The sequence below is a fragment of the Ambystoma mexicanum genome, chromosome 14 (assembly GCF_040938575.1).
Source record: "Ambystoma mexicanum isolate Mex_15411 chromosome 14, UKY_AmexF1_1, whole genome shotgun sequence".
Lineage (NCBI taxonomy): Eukaryota > Metazoa > Chordata > Amphibia > Caudata > Ambystomatidae > Ambystoma > Ambystoma mexicanum.
In genome coordinates this window covers 295,015,473-295,029,353 of record NC_090940.1, presented here as the reverse complement: position 1 = coordinate 295,029,353, position 13,881 = coordinate 295,015,473, and positions in this window count along the sequence as shown.

The following is a 13,881-nucleotide window of genomic DNA, read 5'->3' as shown; positions in this document are numbered from 1 at the left end:
CAGGGCACCCAGGTGACTGATGGGTGGGAAGATGGCACGGAGGACGACTGGCGCGTAGGGGGTCCAGTTGAGGAGGGGGTCGTAGCAAGCCCCATCATACGGAGGAATCCGGCCTGGGTGACCTGTCCCAGCAGGCTGACGTGGTCAACGAGCCATTCGAGATGACGTGCAGTCTCCTCATGAAAAGACTGCAGGTCACCTCGCATGGCCCGTTGACGCAACGCCACACTGCTCAGAACAGGCTCAACCCGGACCAGGATAGCCATGTCCGCAGGCAGAGGAAGGCCAGTTGACGTGAGCTCATCCCCTGCCTGAAAACGGGTCTGGACGTAGGCATCCCTGCTGGTGCAAGATGATGCAGGGACAGGATCAGGGACAGGATTGCACACAGGCACCTCCGCAGCGACCTGTGCTGCCTCCTGTCCCTGGTCCTGCACTGCACCACTAGCACCAGTGGGATCCCCACCTCCAGACCCCGTCTCTGGTGCTTGCACGGCCTCCTCCTCCACCAAACCCCCCACCAACCTGGATGACTCCGTGGCATCTTCCCCTGTTGGGCCCTGTGGGGTCCCAGCTGCCCCTTCTGCTGCCGAGGAGTCCAACTCCAACCTCCGCCTCTTGGACCTCCCCCCAGCAGCTGCGGCCTGGGACGCGGCACCAGACTCCTCACTCCCCGACGAGATCACAACATGGGAGGGGAGCCGGGCCTTGCGTCTCCGGCTGGCGGTGGGATCCCCGCCGCTGTGCTCCACAGCACCTTCTCCGCCCTCTTCATCAGTTGACGCTGCAGACAGGGAGAAATAAAACACAGGCATCAGGGCACTGTACAATGGACACATACACACATGACAGTTGTACATGAGTGGCATTGGCAAACCTCAGACATGTCATCACAATCGCCAACACACATGTCATTTCAACTCGCACACATGAGCCATACCACAACTGCCAGCACCATCCATACACATACAACAGCATGAGCAGGCAAAGGTGAGCCAGTCATCACATGCAACACAGGAAGTGCACCACACATGTACACACACCACCACACTTGCATGCATGTGTACACCTCTGCCAAGTGTCGCAGTGTTCAGACGGGCATCCATGTCACATCTGCCGATCAGGCTTCCACATGCCGCTGTCACATGCATCCATGTTGCATCACTGTTGCACCCTTGTCAAATACACACACATGCACATGTACACAGTGCTGATACATGCAGATGAAAACAACATACATGCGTGACATCACGGACATGTCTACTTACATACACATTCATCCAAACATGTGTGCCCACACAACTGCATTTGGCATGCAAGCCTACACACACAAGCACCAGCCATGTCTCACACATTCCAGCCCTCGCATGTGTTAGCCCCACGGCCCTGTACACCCCCACCCATACTCGACCCCATACAAACAGATATGCAACCTGCACACTACTGAAAAATCAACACACGCACTGCTCACAATCAGGATGCATGTACACTTACCGCTCGACTCCAGACGGGTCTGCCTCTCAAGGACCTGGACGTGGAGTGCTGGGGATATGCGTTCCAGGACCCTCATCTGTTCTTCCGACAAGTGGCCCCGGCGCCCCTTGGCATCCGCTGCCTTCAAGAGGCGCTGGGCCTTGTTCAGGGTCCTGGACCTGAAGTCCTCCCTGCGCTTCTTGACATGTTGTAAGTTGCGGACTGCCACCCCCTCCGCGTTGATGGCAGTCACGATGTCAGTCCAGATCCGAGTCCGTCCTTCCTTGTCGGCGCGGGAACTTCCGAAGAGGGCATCATACTGCCCCAGGACTTGCTCCACCAGGACACCAACTTCGGTGGCACTGAAGCTGGTGCCCCTCTGCCTCTCTGGCCGGGGGTTGTCAGTGGTCTCAGATGGTGTTTGCCCCGACATGACAACCCCAGAGGCAGGAGTGGGTGGGCAACTGGGTCCTGGGGCTGGGCTGTGGAGCGATGGAATCCCAGTCAGGAGTCTTCGGTTCCAGCAGGGGTGGTCACAGCAACAGCACCCGTGGCTGATGTGCAGGCAGCAAATGGCAGGGCACGTGGGCAGCAGGCAGTCAGGCAGCAGCAGATGGCAGGTGGGAGCGTGCTCGGGGCTCTGGGAGCAGTAGTTCGGCCTTCTGGGCAGGAGCGTGGTCTTCCGTGTGCTTACGCGTGGCCAGCTTGATACAGAGTGATTTGGCACGTGAAAAATCTGCCCGTCAGCGTGTAATTCGAGGAAAGGCCCTTAGCGCGTAAGCACGTCTGCACGCATACGCATTTTCATTGGACAGAAGGCCCCTCAAGCGCAAGCGCCCCTGTGACGTGACGCGTACAGACGTGCATGGGCATTTCAGCGCGTGTGAAAAACTGCACGTCCGCGTGTAATACGAGGAAAGGGCCCATGCGTGTAAGCGCGCGTGAAAAACTGTACGTCCGCGTGTAAATTGAGGAAAGTGACCATGCGCGTAAGCGCGCGTGGAAAACTGCACGTCCGCGTGTAATATGAGGAAAGGGCCCATGCGCGTAAGTGATGTGACGCGCGCGTGCGTTTCCCTCAGCACGGGTTAAAGGTGAGCGGGCCCAGCAGTTCGCTGTACGTGCCTTTCGTGGAGACCAGCGTGTGTTGCTGCTTCTTGTTGTTTCGCGCGCCATCACAACTTCACAGCTATCAAGGACGTATCTCTTCTTTTGGCGGGGGTATTGGCTACGCGTGTTTTTCTGCATCGCGCTAGTCAGACGGTGAGTCGCAAACGCTCTTTTTCCCACTGCGGGTGCCCCTGTGTATCGCACCCATTTTCGATGTCATAGTAGCCTGCGTGTCCCACGCGTACGCGTTATTCGTGTTACTGGGTGCCACCTCGTACTGCGGGAGGTTGAATCCACGCACGTAGGCTGCAGGGTTGCGTGCACGGTTTTACTGCAGTTTTGGGGTGCCTGAGCGTTGCGTGACCCGTCACCACATCACCGGGGTCACATACAGCCTTGCAGGTGCCGGGGGGCTGTTACATCTTGCTTCCCACCCCCTTCACCCCAATTGCCCAGGTCAATTGTGGTGTACACCTCCCATTGGCACCACTCCATCTGTCCCAGCACTACTACATCTGTGCCATGGTTGGGAGGGCACCAAAGGGGAGGGGCGCCTCAGCTGGGCGTCCTCCTCGTGGCGGGCATGGTCAGGGATGTGGCCGTGGTGACCAGGGAGTAGGGGGACTCCAGGGTGTCCAGACCAGCCACAGAGGGGGAAGAGGCAGGGGTGCGCCACTTGAGCACAATGTTGTGCCATGTGTCGGTGCAGCCATGCCACCACCCCCTGTGGTTCCGGGGGATGCAGCTCCTGCATCTGGCACTGGCACCGTACGACCCGGCAGTCCGTTCCATCGACTGCCACGGGCCCAAGGGTAGTGGTAGCTGCAGGTGCAGCTGTGGACACCGCCACCCAGGCTCAGGGTCTGCCAGCGCAGGCTGCGTTGGCACTTGAAGAGCCCTTGGTAGATCTCCAACAGCCAGGGGGGAAACCATAGGGGCACGCCGGGCTGCTCAGACCAAGACACGTGTCCCTGGGGCAATCATGTCATCTGCTGCCCCGAACAGCCGGGTGTTGGCAAGTGCAGGGGCAGATGCACCCAACAGCACCCTGGTTGTGAGTCTGCCAACCAGGACCGTTGCGGTCAATGACCCTGCCACAGCTGATGTTGCTGCGCAGGGTCCATTAGTGGGCACCCAGCTGCCACTGACACAAGTCAGGCCTTTGGTCATCCCTCCACCTGCCACTCCCTTGGCTCAATCCACCGAACCCACTGGCCATACTGGTCAGGGTGGCATTAGCAAGCCAGGGTCTGCGCCACAGTCCAGAGGAGGAAGGTTGCACCTGCAGCACAGGCTGGGACCCCACACACAGCCACGACCTCCTGCACGTCGAGGAAGAAGCCTTTCTGTAAGCAGGAACTGGACTTCCTCGTGGACTACGTGCGGGGCCACAGCCGTGACATGCTAGTGGGTGCCAATAGTCAGACTACGGCTGCCCAACGTGACACCCACTGGAAGCATGTTGCGGAACATGTCAGTTCATTCGGCCATGAGGTGCGCACGGCGCAGGAGTGCAAAAAGTGTTGGAATGACATCAAGCGCAGCACTAAGGCTAAGCGTGCCTCTAATTACAACTTGACTCTGGTGACTGGCGGTGGGCCTGCACCAGAGGAGGAAGAACTCACTCCGCATGAGGCTCTCGTGCGGAGTTCGTTCATACCACCTGAATTGGTCTAAGGAGTGGGAGAGATGCTGGACTTTGATGCCCAGTCCAGTGAGTGTTGATGCGTGTTTGTTGAGGACGTGTGTGTTTCACTTGTGGGATGTGTTGTGCATGATTGCTGCTACATGTGACGTGTACATGGTTCTGATGTGTAAGTAATGCAATGCTTCCGTCATGCATGTCTCCTCTGCCTGCATGCGGGACTCCATGTGGGCATGCTCCCTTGCCCCTCCTCCGCCACTCTGCACCCCAGTTCCAACTTTGCACTGGTCTGCTTCAATCTTGCCAATGTGTAGTTTCTTGTTCATGTGTCCTGTGTAGATGCTAACTTCCAGCGTAGAAACTGCCAGACATATGCCGTGTGGTACAGCCTTAGTACTCGATGCAGGGTATCTCACTTGTACTGTGCATGGGTCAGATGTCCCGCAGGGACATGAGTGCCCATTCATGCTCCATGCGCATTGCACGCATGCCCCTATGTGTCCTTGACTGGATGATCACTGTAATATGAGTCCTTGGTTACATACATTGCCTGCCATCTCATCGGCCTCCCCATGTCAACTGTGGCTCAGTCCTGCGTTGCACACATGTTTAGGCTCTGACAATCTGTGTGGCTCACAGGCCTCAGCCTGTTCAATGGCCAATGACTCTGTCCAACTCTTGTTGTGTCTTCTTCACACATGGGCAGCCTCCGGAGTTTTCATCATGTGTCCTGCCTACTGTCCCAGCATCATTTGCAGTGTTGTAATTTGAATCACATTAAGCTGTTGATGCCAGTCAACACTGCCTGTCAATACACAGGTGTATGGTCAGCCTTTTGATACCATGCTAGGCATCCCTGCTTTGGTACTGGGGCGGAGGGGTGCTTGGCTTCTAGACATGGTACACATTGAATGCACAATGCACGTGATGTGTGAATTTGACATTGAACTGCCTTCACATTTCCTGGCACACACCATGGAGTGCTTTTACATGTAGGTAGTGAGTGGCGTACACATTTTCTGCACTGCATAGACCCACTTCCATGGAAACTGCCACCTTTCAACAGGTCTGATCACAGAAGCTATTCAAAGTAGACCCAGCATACATGCCAGGTCATATGTTGTGTGTCACATGTCTGCCGGATGCCTTTGCTGTCGGTGTGTGTGTGTGTTGTGTGCTTCTGACATGTGTAGTGACCTTTTTTCTATCTATTTTTCAGGTGATGATGCAATGGAGGCGGAGGATGGTGTTGTCATGCCAGACACAGGGTTGGTAACACCACATCAACCCGGCACTAGTGGGGGTCGTGGGGTGGTAGGCCACGAAAACCCCCAAGTGCTGCAGTCCATCTTGTCTCTGGCTGCCTATGAGTCCAGCCTTGATGACGACTCTGACGTCCATGTTGAGTTGGATGAGCATCAAGTCCATGTGTCAGGGGTGAGTGATTCTGATGTGGACACTCCTCTGTCTGCGACACCTGCACTGAGGGATCAGACAGTCTTGGTTCCTCCACCCGTGGTGGATCGGGACGCAGGGTCACCCTCCACACCAGTCACTGATGTGCCTGGGACATCACGTCGACTGGGGCATGTAGTCGTGCAGCCGCAGGCGGTGCCAACACAGCGAGGACCCCCGGTCCTTGGGTCCCGCAGGGGTCAAGCCCTGCAACGCGGTCGCCACGCACAACCGCTGTATACTGAGTGGGAGCAAGACATGACTGCCAATTCCGAACGGCAGGGGGCAGCAATGGAGAACATCGCTGAGAGCATGGAGCGTGTGGCCCGATCTGTGCTCCTCCCTGCTAGGCAGGTGCTTCTCCAGCAGCAGGCGGCACGGTCCACGGCCCGCTCGCTCAGGCTGGGCATGGCGGCCTCAGACAGGGCACGCCAGGCTGAAATGTCGTCTCTGCCTCAAGCAATTGCTGCTCACGCAGAGGCGCACATGGATGCCCTGAGGGAGGAGTATGCTTCCCTCAGATCCACTCTGGGTGTCCTTATGATGTCCCAGAGGCAGCAGGCAGAGGAGAGGTTTGCACAGCTTGAGCGTACCATCTCGGCTGAGCTACAGGCTTGCCGGGAGGTGCAGCGGTTGTCCAGCCAGGCCTTGCAGGAGGAACTCTGTGTTACACGTGCTACCTTGCAAGAGGAAGAACATGTATCACCTGAGGTTCTGCATGCAGACCTATGTCACATCGCCACACAGAACCAGGCTCACCCGTCCGGCAGACTTGCTGCCGACGAGGGGCAAGCTGTGGCTAGGCGTGGCCAGGCTACTGTGCCACGTCCTCCTTTACAGGATGAGCCAGACTCGGACGACCATCTATCTCCCACATAGGTCGGGCTGTGCAGGCGTTGAGCCCATGGAGGTTTTTTTTTTGGCTCAGCATCATCGCATGTGGATGTTGAGCAGCACCCTGTACCTCCCCCCTCCTGGGTGCCTCCCCTCCCCCCCGGGTCGTATGTGGCCATTTTTGATTTTTCTTTTAGTTTAGTTAGTTAAGTTTCTGTTTGATAGTTAGTTTAAATAGGTAATGTAGGTTTTCCATTGTTAGTGTAATTAGTTAATAGTTGATTTAGTTTAAAATTGCTAGTCTTTTGTGCTTTCATGTGACGGTGCAGTGCTTTGTGGCTTTTGAAGGCATCCACTGTCTGTTCCAGCTGGGCCCTTCATGGTTGTCTTGTGTATGTGTTTGCTGCTTGGGGTCCTGGACTCACATATGCCACTCCTGCCTCCCTTATCCATGGGCTCGCAAGGATGGTTCGGTGTTACAGAATATTACACAAGGACTTTGGACTGTCATATCTGTGGCATGTCTGGTGCTGTGTGACTTGTGTTGACACCCCTAGTGGGGATGATTTTGGTGTCATTATCCACTGTTCGGCTTCTGCTAGATGGGGTGTGTCATGATTAATGTGTACATTGATTGCTATGCATTGTGTAGTATGTTTCATATCTTTCCTGTACATGTGCTTGTTGCAATTCATGCTGTAGATAGTGTACCACACTTTGGATGTGAAAGACGGACTGATGGTGTGATTTGTGATGTGACTCTCTGACATGGTCAAGTAATGAGATGCCTGATGAGACACACACAGATGACTTTGAAGCATTAATCATGTGTTTCATGCCCTTTCTGCAGGGGGATGAGCCTCCAGAGCACCTTTGCCAGCAGACATGGCCCATTGGACGATGGAATTCTGGACCCGTTTGTTGGTGCCCACATGCACATGTGTGCACAAGCAGAGGCACAGTGATTGCAGACCCACATCCTAGAACTGCTGACATGTTCCAAGGAACTCCAGGCAAGGTGAGCATCACAGGGGGGCCACGACACAGCAAAGCTTGCACCACGCGAGTTGCACATGCAGGCTTAGTCACAGCACTGAGGGTGAGCTTAGACGAATATTGGTGTTGAAGCACACAATGTAGCTCAGATGTGTTTGTGGACTGATGGCTGTTGATAGTAGGGTTGTCTGGGACACATGCAGGGGCAGTGGCACATACCCTCCGGTACACCAAGGTCCATTGAGGCACTTGTATCAACCATGTAGCCTTCCGAGACATGGAAAGGGGCAGCTTCCAGGGACATACAGCAAGGGACATACTCGGGTGCAGTGCATTTCATTTCCATGTACTTTATGATAAATGCACTGCCAACTTTGTTTCGGTCATGGTGGTACGCAACTTGCTCTGAAGTCATGGCTTGCTATATGGGTCTGTCTGCTTACCCAGGGAACATTGCATGTTGTGTGAATTGTGACACATTGGTGTTCCATTTGCCATGCACCCACCGGCGGCTGACTTACTGCATTGACTGTGTATGACCCGTCACAGGGGTACTGTTATATATGGGTACGAAGCATCTACACCAGATTGTCTATTTGTAGAGTAGTTTGTTGCTATGGGGCATGTTTGGTGGTGTGTTTTTGTGTAATTGGCATGTACAAGTTGTTGACTGTGACTCTCTTTGCAGCATTGCAGTGCTCCTGTAACCGGACCTGAGAGTGCGCAGGCGGGAGGCCAGCACTCAAAACCAGAGCTAAGTGTCTTGTTGTTTTTCTTTCAAACTGCTCTGCATAGGCTTGCTGGGGGGTGCACTAATGCATGGATGTATGTGTGATTCAATTTGGTATGTTTTTTTCCCCCTAATCACCCGGAATCCTATGCAATTTTGAACCCTGTACCCTCTACCCGGTGTTCCTGCTTCCCGTACCTATCCAAGCAACGTTCCCTGACCCTCTTTCCCCGCTGGGGTTGCGGATGCCTGTGTAAGCCCCAAACTTGCAGGCGCCAAAACCCTAGAGGGGGTGGTTGGTTCGTACCACTCCTAAGCCTGGACTACAGAAGGCCATGACAATGATGTCCAAGTTTGTTTGGATTGTGTATGTGTTCATGCAGGTAGTACATTTTCGTTCATTCCCTACTTTCATGTGTCATTCCTCCTCCTCTCTCCTGCCACTCATTCCAGTTATCCAGTGTGCCAACACCTGTCCCGACTGCATATCCCTGAACCTCCTTCCCTACCAGGGTCTCAGGGGCCTGTGTGAGTTTGACTTTGCAGGCACCCGGGACACGGTGGGGGTGGTTGTTTCATGACACTCCCGCGCCTGTACACGGGACCTGTGACAATACACATCCCTTCATGATGCATCATCCTATGTTATGTACCATACATGGTTCACATCCTGTTGTGACATTGTTTTACTGTGCTACCTTGGTTGTTGCATCATTGTGGTAGTACTTGGCCTTTGTGAGGTACTGCTACGTCAAGTCATCTACTGGAGGGTGTTCGGGTTCGTTTTTATGCCTTGGATTTTGTGATTTTGGAAATGAGTGTGGATTCTGAGGGTGCAGGCATCTTTTTACACACAAGGCGGGAGATGGTGACGAAGGGTAAAGGTGATCCTGTGGCCAGGTGGAATTGAGGGTTGAAGGCTCCATGACCCAGGTGCAGTTGTTCAGTGGGTCATGGTCATTTGTGAGGGAGGGGGGGGTTGTTGTTGATAGTTGCCTTGCCCTGCAGTGTGATGGGAACTCTGACAATGTAATGGTTGTATCCTATGTACATGTTGTGTTCTGCTGATCAATGCCTGTTCATGTGTTGTGTTTTCCTTTCAGGTGCGAGGGGATAGTTGTGGTTTGACATGCTGGGGTGTACACATGGTGAATGTTCACATGTGATGTGTAGGGAACACTGATGGTCACTTGAGTACACATGCATATGTGGAGTGCATGTCCTTGCAGAACCACACACTTGCACTCTGATGCACTACATGTACTCCCACCCTTGCATATCCACGTGTACACTGTTTGCCTTCTGGTGCCCACTGTGTCCCTGCAACACATGTTCTGTGACCGATTATGGATCCAGTACATGCCTAATTTGCTGTTTGATGTGGTCTGTCACTTAGATGTGATGCTCAGGGTGTGCATCACACACAATGGCTGTTCACTGTGCTGTGCGCTGAGCAGTGTGTTGCAGGAGTAGTACACTGCACACATGAGCTGCAGTGTTGATTTTGCAATGCATAATGTGCATGTAGACAGGCATTCATTGTTATGTTACGTCTACGACTGTTGTAATGCATTTGGAAATGACTTATTTTGGGTGGGAGATTTTGTTGGTCTGTCATTTCATCTGATTCCGTGTCAGGCATCATTGTCTGATGCCACTGTACATTTAGGACATGGCAATGTGTACCTTATCGTTACTGTGTTGGTGTATGGGTATTGCTTGCCATGTCATGTTGTGGTTTGGGAGGGTTTGAGTGACATGACACTGATGGCCATGGCCTGTTTTGCAGGTGTGTGTGATGCACACCTTGCATGTCAGGGTCATCCGCTTCTCAGAGCAACTAGCTGGGGGTAGATTTCTCTCTGCGGCAGGGCCCTCCCCCTGGAACAGACTTCCTGCTTGACTTGAACTTGAGGGGAACCATCTCCAGTCCTGGAAGCACCTCAAGACCTTCCTCTTTGCTTCTGCTTACTCTCTGCCTCTCCCTTGCAGAATTCTTCACTGGAACTGCACAGGAGCTGCAACTGGGCCACGCTCACCGACCTCGGTCCCTGGCCCAGCCACTCTCCACTTGCACTGCCTCCCTGGCAACCCCTGCACTGCAGTACTGTCTCTCTATCCCTACAGCCCTCCCTTCCCAGCACTTGTCTGCACTTACCTTTGCAGTTGCCACCAGCCGACCTATGTATTATTTTTTTGGGCTACTTCCCCTATACTGGACTCCCCCCCACCCTTCCCCTTGCAGTTTTCCCTTCCCCCTACCCCTGCACTTGCACGAACTCAATGACACTTGGCCTAGTAGTACCGTTGTCTGTCTTCCCTTGTTCCCCCCTCCCTGCCTCATCGCGCCTTGAAATACTTGTGTATGGGCCATATCATGTCATATGTCATATGTGTGCCTTTTGGTCACACAGGATAGCTTGTGTTTAAGTAGCTAGGGATGCAGACGATGTGGCACTTCCATGGCAACTATCTCAGGGTGGTAGGGTTGTAACAGTTGACTGTCTCCTTGTCATCATCGATTGTCACCTGGTATGTGCCAGGCCTGTGTGCACTCCGCAGGGGTGGGAGTTTAGGTGAAAAATGTGGCCACAAGCTGGGTCCGGGCTTCCTCGCCACGTGCCCTGTCCCCTCCCATGGGCAGCACCTGTGCCTGTGGTTGGGGATGTGGGGGCACCACCATGTCCACCGGGACGCCCTGCCGTGTTGCAACATTGTGCAGGACACATGCTGCCACAATGATCCTGCACACTACTGGTGGTGCATATAGTATTTGCCCACCAGAGCGGTCAAGGGAGCGGAAACGTGACTTGAGCACTCCGAATGTGCACTCCACTATGCCCCTGGTTGCAATATGGGCGGCGTTGTATCTTACCTGGGGTGGTGTAGTGGGGTTCCGGATTGGCGTCATCATGTGGTTGCTCAGAGGGTAGGCACTGTCCCCTGGGGAGGTGATAATAGTTGAGATTATTAGGGTTTGGATATTTGTCTGTGTGTGACTTGCATGCATGTGCAAGGGCATTTGTACTGACCTAGGAGCCATGTGTCGCCATGCTGCCCAGCTTCCAGGGCCCGGCTCAGGGCGGACATTCTGTACATGAAACTGTCATGGGTGGAGCCAGGGTAGTTTGCATAGACAGAGGTGATGATTCCCTTTGCATCACATACCACCTGTACATTGATGGAATGCCAGTGCTTGCGGTTTCGGTAGATGTGCTCAGTGGCCCTAGGTGGACGTAGGGCCACATGGGTGCAATCTATGGCACCGAGCACTTTGGGGAAGTGTGCCACCCTGAAAAAATCCAGGACAACGGCCTGCCTTTCTGCGGGTGTTCTGGGCACGTATATGTGCCTGCGGACTGAGGGGCGCGCTGTCATGATTGCCAGTACCTGGTGTAGGCAGCGTGACTGCGTGGCCTGTGAGACCCCCCCCCCCACTATGGCAGTGGTCCGCTGAAATTACCCAGTGGCCAAAAAATGCAGGACATTGAGCAGCTTCTCCAAGGGGCTCAATGCTTGGGAGCAAAGGGTGGGGGATGTAAGGTCATCTTCCCACTCCCTGACCAGGTCTAGGATGATATGGGGTGGAAACCTATACCTGCCGTAGACCTGGTCATCAGGCATCCCAAAAAGGCTTGTCCGTGGTGCGAAAATGCGTGCCCTGGCTATTCTCCTCCTCCTGCAGTGTCCCACGATCAGTGCAGCGACAAATGGGGCATTCATCGTAGCTGTATATACGCGTTTGGTGTTTGTGTGCACTTTTATGCTGTGCGCGGGGACGCTTCCGCCTGCCTTCGTGTGGGCGGACGCGTTGACGCCTGTGCACGTCTTTTGCCGTGCACGGGTTTCCCGTATTCGGATACGTGGTAAGACTGTACGTCCGAGTGTCATCGCGTGTGATCGGAGGGGAGTGAGCGTACACGCGATTGGCCTGGGTACGTGTGTTTCGGGGTGCGCAGGAAGTTCCACAGGCGATTAGCCTGGGTACGTGTGTTCCGGGGTGCGCGGGAACTTTCACGCGCGATTGGTGGAAATCCACGTGTGTACTGTCATCACGTGCAATGAGGGAAACACCCGCGCGCGTCACGTCACAGATGCGCTCACGCGCTAAGGGCCTTTGGTCCAATGAAATCGCATATGCGCGCTGCCGTGCATACGCGCTAAGGGCCTTTCCTCGAATTACACGCTGATGTGCAGAATTTCCACGTGCCAAATCACTCCGTATCAAGCTGGCCACGCGTAAGCACACGGAAGACCACGCTCCTGCCCAGAAGGCCGAACTACTGCCCCCCAGAGCCCCGAGCACGCTCCCACCTGCCATCTGCTGCTGCCTGACTGCCTGCTGCCCACGTGCCCTGCCATTTGCTGCCTGCACATCAGCCACGGGTGCTGTTGCTGTGACCACCCCTGCTGGAACCGAAGACTCCCGACTGGGATTCCATCGCTCCACAGCCCAGCCCCAGGACCCAGTTGCCCACCCACTCCTGCCTCTGGGGTTGTCATGTCGGGGCAAACACCATCTGAGACCACTGACAACCCCCGGCCAGAGAGGCAGAGGGGCACCAGCTTCAGTGCCACCGAAGTTGGTATCCTGGTGGAACAAGTCCTGGGGCAGTATGATGCCCTCTTCGGAAGTTCCTGCGCCGACAAGGAAGGACGGACTCGGATCTGGACTGACATCGTGACTGCCATCAACGCGGAGGGGGTGGCAGTCTGCGACTTACAACATGTCAAGAAGCGCTGGGAGGACTTCAGGTCCAGGACCCTGAACAAGGCCCGGCGCCTCTTGAAGGTAGCGGATGCCAAGGGGCGCCGGGGCCACTTGTCGGAAGAACAGATGAGGGTCCTGGAACGCATATCCCCAGCGCTCCACGTCCAGGTCCTTGAGAGGCAGACCCGTCTGGAGTTGAGCGGTAAGTGTACATGCATCCTGATTGTGAGCAGTGCGTGTGGTGATTTTTCAGTAGTGTGCAGGTTGCACATCTGTCTGTATGGGGTTGAGTATGGGTGGGGGTGTACAGGGCCGTGGGGCTAACACATGCGAGGGCTGGAATGTGTGAGACATGGATGGTGCTTGTGTGTGTAGGCTTGCATGCCAAATGCAGTTGTGTGGGCACACATGTTTGGATGAATGTGTATGTAAGTAGACATGTCCGTGATGTCACGCATGTATGTTGTTTTCGGCTGCATGTATCAGCACTGTGTACATGTGCATGTGTGTGTATTTGACAAGGGTGCAACAGTGATGCAACATGGATGCATGTGACAGCGGTATGTCGAAGCCTGATTGGCAGATGTGACATGGATGCCCATCTGAACACTGCGACACTTGGCAGAGGTGTACACATGCATGCAAGTGTGGTGGTGTGTGTACATGTGTGGTGCACTTCCTGTGTTGCATGTGATGTCTGGCTCACCTTTGCCTGCTCATGCTGTTGTATGTATATGGATGGTGCTGGCAGTTGCGATATGGCTGTGGTATGGCTCATGTGTGCGAGTTGAAATGACATGTGTGTTGGGGATTGTGATGACATATCTGAGGTTTGCCAATGCCACTCATGTACAACTGTCATGTGTGTATGTGTCCATTGTACAGTGCCCTGATGCCTGTGTTTTATTTCTCCCTGTCTGCAGCGTC